The sequence below is a fragment of the Lepisosteus platostomus genome, chromosome 5 (genome assembly GCF_059453375.1).
Source record: "Lepisosteus platostomus isolate fLepPlt1 chromosome 5, fLepPlt1.hap1, whole genome shotgun sequence".
In the NCBI taxonomy this organism is placed as follows: domain Eukaryota; kingdom Metazoa; phylum Chordata; class Actinopteri; order Semionotiformes; family Lepisosteidae; genus Lepisosteus; species Lepisosteus platostomus.
Genome location: NC_142615.1, coordinates 33,978,747 through 33,986,480, shown reverse-complemented (window position 1 = coordinate 33,986,480; position 7,734 = coordinate 33,978,747). Strand labels below are relative to the sequence as shown.

General features: G+C 39.9%; 1 non-coding gene across 1 annotated transcript; it reads right to left on the bottom strand.

The window, feature by feature from the left end:
* Nucleotides 1–2,191: 2,191 nt before the first annotated feature.
* On the bottom strand, nt 2,192–2,284 carry trnar-ucu (transfer RNA arginine (anticodon UCU)). Its single transcript has 2 exons — nt 2,248–2,284; nt 2,192–2,227 (listed from the first exon to the last, which is right to left on the bottom strand). It is a non-coding gene; the product is annotated as a tRNA-Arg (tRNA).
* Between the last annotated feature and the right edge of the window lie 5,450 nt (nt 2,285–7,734).

Below are 7,734 nucleotides of genomic sequence, written 5' to 3'. Positions count from 1 at the left end.
CTGTAAAGTACGAAGAGGTGGTCAGACAAGCAAAACAGCTTTGCGGATAATGTGAAGTGACATTGTTTTGTGTCAATCAGCTCACGGATTCAGCTTCATGTGCCTTAAGCTGTGCATGCCTTCATGAAGACTCTCTTTAAGATGATTGCACCTTTCATTGTCAAATCGCCTTCTTTGGATACAAAAGTTGCACCAATACTAAGAGAAAGGATGAGGAATGGCTTTTATCAAGCGATTGCAGTGTTTGTTTGACTGAGGATCCTTGTGTGCTGAACTGGCCTCTGGAGAAGTGTAGTACAGTAAAACAGAAGGTTTGTGTCACTCAAGATTGTTACAGAACAGAACAATGAGAGTAAATATTACTGGTGCATCACAGTTCTTATAATGGTGAAAACAGGAGCACCTTCTCTACATTTTTGACTGAAGTATTTAAACGGAAAGAAATACTATCACTATGCAATTCATAAATGCAATTGAGCTCCTCTAAATGTTCTAGTCTGATGAAACAATGTATAGAATTAGGTGACAATATCGGAATTCATTCAAATGCACAAGATTAATTTTCAGCAACAAAAAAAGTGCTCGGAAATATTTTACAAGAATGAAACCTTACATTCACCTAAATAAACATTCACCCTCTACATTAGCAGTGAACAGTAGGACAGAAGGTTAGTGTCACTGGACACTGCATCAGAGAGGCCGATCTCTTCTCCCTCATTATGCAGGCTTACCCACTCATGATGAACTGTCCTCCAGTGATACTCAGCTGCCATCATCGACTCAGACATGACGTTCATGTACATATTATACCTTAATATAACACTGCGTTATAATGATTTGATCAAAACAACTGGTGAATAAATAATAATCAAATATTTTTTTCCTTTCTTTTAGTAGCTAAAAACCAAAAAAGAAGCATTTATTCTTTTCCTCTCCTACCAGCCCTTACAAGTCACCCAGTTTTTAGTTTAGAGCTGGATTAAAGCTCCAGTCTCTTTGAGGGTTGAGTTGGAATCCCACAGCTGCCAAATATCTCCAACTATCTCAGTGTTAAGAAGCAAAAAAACTCACATTTGCTGCAGAAGGAACAGGAGAATTCGTGCCATTCAGCCTTATAGCGTGATGTCATTTTCTCATTCTTGTTTTTAGATGCTTGTGATCGAATCTATGATCCTTATGAGTGTGGTCACCCTCCATAAAGGTAGCACAGATACAACGTGCCACGTTTTCAGAGAATCACATTAATTACAGGTCAGAAGAAGGTGACAAAGTGTCCGCTAGACAGTTCAGCGATTTCAATGGTGTTCTCTGTTGTTTAGGTCCAGAATGACACCCGTTACAACCAGGAAACACACAGTCAGGCAGTCAGGCATCAAAAAGACTTCCCAAAACCCTGATCCTCTCCTTGATCCGGTGATGGCATCCAGACATTTCCAGCAACACAGCCAGGATACGGTCTTCAACAACACGAGTGAAAAGCTAATTCCCAACCTTTGCAATCCTTTGCAAAGAAGGACCACATGTGCTCAGTGTTAAATGCACTGTTCATTATTAATAATAATAATAATCTTTACATTATATAGCGCTTTTAAAGGTGGCTTTTCAAAGCACTTTACAGAATGACAACAATAAAGTTAAAAAAATACACAAGATAAGCAGGATGAGAATACACAGTTAGAGGAGACAATAGATGGTGGTATTAAATACAGTAGGAACAGAGGGGTAAAGAATAGTTCATTAAAGGCTCTTCTAAAGAAGAGGGTTTTGAGTCTGGATTTGAAGGAGTTTAGAGAAGGTGACTGATATCCTTGGGGATAAAGATCCAGAGCTTTGGGGCAAAACAGGAGAAGGCCCTGTCACCCATAGAGTGTAGTCCAGATGGACTGGGGGACAGATAGGAAAACACAATTAGAAGAGCGAAGGTTGTGAGATGGGGAGTAGGGCGATAACCCAGACAGGTACTGAGGTGCCAAGCCATGGAGAGCCTTATAGCTGAGCTTGAGGATTTTGAAGTTGACAGGAAGCCAGTGCAAGGACTCTGGGACAGGAGTAATGTGATCACAGTCCAGTGCTAATTTCTTTCTTGTAGCTGCTGGTTCATTTTCAACTGTGGACTCTTAAGAAGTCCTGTATTTAACTTGATCAACACCAATCCCTAGAGGATTTCGAAAGGTTCAATAAAAATGATACATGACTCTGGTGGGACTCGAACCCACAACCTTTGAATGACTTCATTCTATCAAGGCCTAGAAGTCCAACGCGCTCTCCATTGCGCCACAGAGCCAGCTGTATGAAAAAGTGTTTGCCCCCTTCCTGATTTCTTATTTTTTTGCATGTTTGTCACACTGAAAGTTTTAGATCATCAAACAAATTGAAATATTAGACAAAGATAACACAAGTAAACACAAAATGCAGTTTTTAAATGAAGGTTTTTATTATTAAGGGAAAAAAAATCCAAACCTACATGGCCCTGTGTGAAAAAGTGATTGAGATTTATCAGTCTAGAAAAGTTTATAAAGCCATTTCTAAAGACCAAAATTACCCCAAGAGCACAGCGAAGACTCATCCAAGAGGTCACAAAAAACCCCACAACAACATCCAAAGAACTGCAGGCTTCACTTGCCTCAGTTAAGGTCAGTGTTCATGACTCCACCATAAGAAAGAGACTGGGCAAAAATGGCCTGCATGGCAGAATTCCAAGACGAAAACCACTGATGAGCCAGAAAACATCTTGATGACCCCCAAGACTTTTGGGAAAATACTCTGTGGACTGACGAGATAAAAGTTGAACTTTTTGGAAGGTGTGTGTCCCATTACATCTGGCGTAAAAGTAACACAGCATTTCAGAAAAGGAACATCATACCAACAGTAAAATATGGTGGTGGTAGTGTGATGGTCTGGGGCTGTTTTGCTGCTTCAAGACCTGGAAGACTTGCTGTGGTAAATGGAACCATGAATTCTGCCGTCTACCAAAAAATCCTGAAGGAGAATGTCCGGCCATCTGTTCGTGACCTCAAGCTGAAGCGCACTTGGGTTCTGCAGCAGAACAATGATCCAAAGCGCGCAAACTTCTATGCCCACTTTGATGCTCTGAACACGGGCAATGCTGAGAAGACCCCAAGTGTGCAGGGTGAGTTTGTTCTGAAACTCTCAGAGCAGGACGTGCAGAAGACTCTGAGCAGGGTGAAAATCCGTAAGGCTGCAGGGCCTGATGGGAGACCACCTCACGTCCTGAGGACATGTGCAGCCCAGCTGACCACAGTGTTTACAGACATCTTTAACTCCTCCCTGTCACAGTCCACAGTCCCTACCTGCTTTAAAAAAACCACTATTGTTCCAACCCCTAAAAAGACAAAAGTGACGTGCCTGAATGATTACTGCCAGTAGCATTAACATCTGTTGTGATGAAATGCCTGGAGAAGCTGGTGTTGTCACACATCAACTCCTCCATCACAGAGTCCCTGGACCCCTTGCAGTTCGCCTACCAGAACAACAGATCAGTGGATGATGCTGTCTCCCTGGCTCTGCATACAACCTTGGAACACCTGGACACTAAGAACTCGTATGTGAGAATGCTGTTTGTGGACTACGGTTCAGCATTCAATTCCATCATACCCAGTCAACTGGTGACAAAGCTCAGGGGATTAGGTCTGTGCAACTCTGTCTGCAACTGGCTGCTGGACTTTCTTATCGAGAGACCACAGGTGGTGCGGATAGGCAATAAAACATCAACACCACTCACCCTGAGCACTGGAACCCCACAAGGCTGCTGTCTGAGTCCAAGGTTGTACTCCCTATTTACTCACGACTGCACAGCAAGACACAGCAACAACCGCATCATTAAGTTTGCCGATGACACCACTATAATAGGACTGATCAGTGATGATGACAAGTCCATTTACAGGGATGAAGTTGTACAGCTGCTTAGGTGGTGTCATAGCAATAATCTGGACTTGAACATAAAGAAAACGAAAGAACTAATAGTGGACTTTCGGAGACACAGGCCATACACTCACAGCCCACTCAGTATTGATGGAACGGAAGTGGAAACAGTCACCAGCTTTAGGTTTTTGGGAATTCACATCTCTAAAGATCTAACCTGGACTGTGAACACTGACTCTATCATGAAGAAGGCTTAGCAGCGCCTTTATTTCTTGAGGTGCCTCAAGTGATGGGGGATGCCAATACATGTGTTGGTGAACTTCTACTGCTGCACCATCGAGACCATCCTCACCAACGGGATCACTGTGTGGTATGGTAACACTTCTTCGCGAGAAAGAAAGGCACTACAGAGAATGGTCAATATGGCCCAGAAGATCATCGGCTGCGGTCTCAACGAGATTAAACAGCTCTATGAGGACCGCTGCCGTGGTAGAATTCTGGCCATCACAGAGGACAGTCACCACCCCGGGCATGAGCTCTTCACCCCACTGCCCTCAGGCAAGAGATATAAGAGCATACGGACACTTAACACTAGATTCTTCAATAGCTTCTATCCACAAGCAGTGAGACTGGCGAACAAATTTAGCCATCCCCCTCGGACCACATCTACACCATCACCATCTACCTCTTTATGATTTCTTATCTTTTGCACATCTCCAGTCATTGTTTACACGTCTGTATTGTTTACATTCAAACTGTCTACATGTTTACTTGCACATTGTCTATTGTTTGTTTGTACATTGTCTTGATGCACTGTTTGCACTTTGTCTTGTTTTTTACACTTGTTTTACAATCGAGAGACTTTCTGTAAGTAAGAATTCCATTGTACCAGTACCGGTTACATATGGCAATAAAGTTCAAGTTCAAGTTCAAAACACACCAGCAAGTCCACCTCTGAATGGCTTAAGAAAAACAAAATGAAGACTTTGGAGTGGCCTAGTCAAAGTCCTGACCTGAATCCGATTGAGATGTTGTGGCATGACCTTAAAAAAGCGGTTAAGGCTCGAAAACCCTCCAATGTGGCTGAATTACAACAATTCTGCAAAGATGAGAGGGCCAAAATTCCTCCACAGCATTGTAAAAGACTCATTGCCAGTTATCGCAAACGCTTGATTGCAGCTTTTGCTTCTAAGGGTGGCCCAACCAGTTATTAGGTTTAACTAAATGTTATCCACAACTTCAACCACCTGTGAGAAACAGGCAACTGCAGTGTTTCTCCTGCTGGCTCCACAGATAATCCTTTTTTGAAGTTTAAGGAGAGGATTTCTTTGTCAATTCAATTAAATGTTTCAGAAATGCTGAACTATTGATGTGTTTCACACGCAGCACGGGCTCTCCTTTGCTTACAAATATTTTTTTTTACACCAATTTACTCAACTACGATTTTTGCTGAGCATTTTGTTTGCTTGCTTCCTATTGTATACTGAGCTGATACAATGGGCATGGAGAGAGATACTACTGCAGGTAACACCCCATGAGAAACATCATGAGTTTCTGGAAAAGCTCTCTACCTGCCCATTTTAACATTTTAAGCTTCAAAGTCTTTAACTAATGTGATACTGGAGTCAACAAGCATACTTTTAGAATTTGATTAAAAGGGAATATAATATGGAATCGCGTATGTAAAGAAATTAATAACGATATAATTATATTCATGTACCGCAACACAAGAATAGTACATGCTGTACATTGTCTGTTGATAATGTTTCTGTAGTGCTTTTTCAGCACTCTGCATGCGACCTTGCTGGTGGCACTGTGGGTTAGGCTCCTGACTCCTATCTCACATGCTGTGTGTTTGAATCCTGCTGGAGTCATGACTTTTTTTTCAACAAACATTTCTTTGAAAAAATTAAACATTTCCCTGGGTCAGAGATTAAATAAAACCTCACTCGCACCAAACAAATTTATATTTCTAAATATCACAACATGATCGAATATAAGTCATTTTAATAACAATGAATAGTCACCTATGTGTTACAATATAAACATTTATATTGATTTAAATCGCGTTTTGATTTAAATCGCAAACGCAGGTTTAAATATATGTGTTTTTTGATTCACAATCAGACAAATGCAACATAAATTGATATCTTTGTCTTCTAAGTATCTTAATAAACTTTCAGCATAGCATTCTCCCCGTTTAGATTTATTTTTCTTGGGATCCTGGGATCAAACATGGAAAGATTAGATTGTAATCGTTTTTATTTTTTAAATACATTTTAGAAAAGTGTAATCTATACTAAAAAGTTGTACACCACCTGCTATAAAGATACATATTGTAATACTTTCGGGTTCGGATAGGACAGACACGAGAACTCAGACTTGCGGAGTTAAAGCAAGTTAAAGCCTTGATTTTATATATCACCTTTAAAAGTGGCATCTCAAAGCAAAGTAAATACCCAACACTGATTGTACCAATCTGTCATGCTAATAAAGCACCTTGAATTGAGAGAGAGAGAGAAGGGGAGGGCGAGCAAGCGAGAGAGCACAGCCAGGACAGACAGGCAAATAAGATACACTCCACAGACATTCACAATAGCGACATATCATAAAACGTTTGCACATATAGTTAAATTATTATTTGTTTTTCAGGAAGTTAAAAAAAAAAACACTTGAATTACTTATCCAGTCTCTCGAAATAAAATTATATTTCAAGCAATGCAACTAATGTCGGGCAATGTGTTTTTTTTTAATCCAACATTGACAGCCACATCTTAAATCTTGTCAGTCAGCTCTTTTTTCTCTATTTGAATTGTGGCAATTCAAACAACCTGGGATAACAAGTGGTCTCAAAGTCACAGAGCTCACAGAGCTTTCACAACAGATGACAATTCCCTTAGTCCTTCCTTAGTCTTCCTGAAATTGTCAGATTATGAGTGAACAAAAGCATTGTATTAAAAATTTAATAAAAAACATTTTTTTAATTGCGTATCTAAGGAAATAGCAGTATAACCTTGTTCATGCAGTGGCATGTTACATTATTAATTTGGGTGTCTCCTCTTGCCAGAAAGCTGTAAATTGCATTTTGAGTGCGGTTTTTGACTTTTTTTTTAATTGCAACCCATAAATAAAGCTGATACTGTTTAGACTTTTAATTATTTTAAACTGTATTACAGCAGCACAATGCAACGTAAATTGCAAAAATGCACTTGGAATCTGTCCAAGCCCTGCTTTGTCAGGCATTTTCTTTTACTGTAACGGACATAAAAACTCCCTTGCTTTTAACAGAGCGTTTCATAATTTCTAACTACGAAAATTATTTAAACTGCTACACTTATCATTCAACCAGAGCTCGAAATATCACAAAGATCCTCAAGAGCACAGCAAAGACTGTTTTAAAAGTATACTAGTGACAAACTAGTATACTTTAGATCTTTTTTTCTGATACGGGGAAAATCTAATCATGTTTCTCTATAACAATAAAAAAAAAACATTATTTTACATATCACCTTTATGTGATATCACCTTAAGGACAGCACATACAAGTGTTAATTGCACAATGGACAGCGCAAATAAATTTAAAATAGTCTTCTTTAGGTGTGAGGGCAGGAGTGGATCGCAGAAGGCATAATCAGCAAATTAGGAAAACAAAGAACAGGACAGGTGAGACGTGTATCCAGAGAGCGGGTGATCAGAAAAAGGAACAGCTGTTATGCCCAGGTTTTACGCTCTCTCTGCTGAATGAATAAAAGCATTTTATTAAAAACGCCTTTGCGTTTGTCTGGGTATTTACTTTGTAATCTGTGGTTTCCATCTACTGTATTGCTTTGAGATGCCACTTTTAAAGGTGAT